Source organism: Odocoileus virginianus, unplaced genomic scaffold (genome assembly GCF_023699985.2).
Source record: "Odocoileus virginianus isolate 20LAN1187 ecotype Illinois unplaced genomic scaffold, Ovbor_1.2 Unplaced_Scaffold_1, whole genome shotgun sequence".
NCBI lineage: Eukaryota > Metazoa > Chordata > Mammalia > Artiodactyla > Cervidae > Odocoileus > Odocoileus virginianus.
Genome location: NW_027224263.1, coordinates 2473659 through 2475134, shown reverse-complemented (window position 1 = coordinate 2475134; position 1476 = coordinate 2473659). Strand labels below are relative to the sequence as shown.

The window sequence follows — 1476 nt, the reverse complement described above, 5'->3', positions numbered from 1 at the left end:
TTGGCCTTTCATATATCTTTTTTGGAATAGTGTCTATCACAGTTCTTTGCCCATTTTTGAATAGGGTTATTTGTTTTTCTGCTATTGAGTTGTGTGAGTTCTTTAATATTTTATATGTTAACCTCTCATCATATGTATGATTTGCAAATATTTTTCTCATCCCATAAGTTTTCTTTTCATTTTATTGATGGCTTCTTTTGCTGTGGAGAGGCTTTTTAATTTGAGGTAGTCCCACTTGCTTATCTTTTTATTTTGTTGTTAATGCTTTATGTGTCATATCCAAAAAACCATTACCAAGACCCATGTCAAGGAGATTTCTTCTAGGTGTTTTATGATTTCAGGTCTTACATACAAGTTTTTTCATCCATTTTGAGTTAGTATTTACGAGAGGTATAAGGTATAAGGCATGTGTTCAGCTTCTTTCTTTTTTTATTGAAATATAGTTGATTTACAATGTGGTATTAGTTTCTGGTGTATAGCAAAGTGATTCAGTTATATATGTAATGTATATAATACATATGTATATATTCTTTTCCATGGTGGTTTATTACAGGAATTTTTTTTTGCAGTTCAATAACTTTATTGGACCATCAGCAGTTAGTTCTCATCCACACTGACTGTCTGTAGATTTTTGAAGGTGGTGACGGGCACGTAGGTAACCAAAGTGTAGAGCTTGTTTGGCGAGTCTTCATCTTCATTACATTTTCTGGACAACCGCACATGGATCCGGTGTGGGACATTCCTGATTCCTTTGGCCCAGACGGCTTTGTTGAGCCTGGTGTCGATGCGCACATCTGGAGTTCCCATCTCCTTCATGGCAAACTTCCAGATTTCTTTGAGTGCCCTAGGGGCATGCTTCTTGAAACCCACTCCATGGATGCTTGTGAATGTTGATAGTGTATTCTCTTGTCACCACCTCGTTGATGGCGGACCGGCCCTTCTTCTTCTCGCCGCCCTTCTTTGCGGGAGCCATCTAAACAAACCCAGGCGACAAGGACACTCAGGGCGAGTGTGTCAAACCTAAGTCAAGGCCTCCCTCCTGGCCCGGCCTCACGCAGCCACTCTTGGGATGGTTTCTGGGCACCTATTACAGGATATTGAATATAGTTCCCTGTGCTATACAGTAGGACCTTGTTGTTTATCCATTCTATATATACCAGTTTGCATCTGCTAATCCCAAACTCCCAATCTATCCCTCCCCTCCCCCTCCCCACTGTGGCAACCACAAGTCTGTTCTCTATGTCTGTGAGTCTGTTTCTGTTTCATAGATAGGTTCATTTGTGTCATATTTTAGATTCCACATATAAGTGATATCATATGGTATTTGTCTTTCTCTTTCTGACTTCACTTAATATGATAATCTCTAGGTCCATCCATGTTGCTGCAAATGGCATTATTTCATTCTTTTTATGGCTGAGTAATATTTCATTATATATCCAGGAGTGGGATTACTGGATCATATGGTAACTCTGTTTT

At 39.3% G+C, this 1476-nt stretch overlaps 1 pseudogene; it reads right to left on the bottom strand.

The window, feature by feature from the left end:
- Nucleotides 1–562: 562 nt before the first annotated feature.
- LOC110140104 (large ribosomal subunit protein eL31-like) lies at nucleotides 563–981 on the bottom strand (annotated as a pseudogene).
- Between the last annotated feature and the right edge of the window lie 495 nt (nucleotides 982–1476).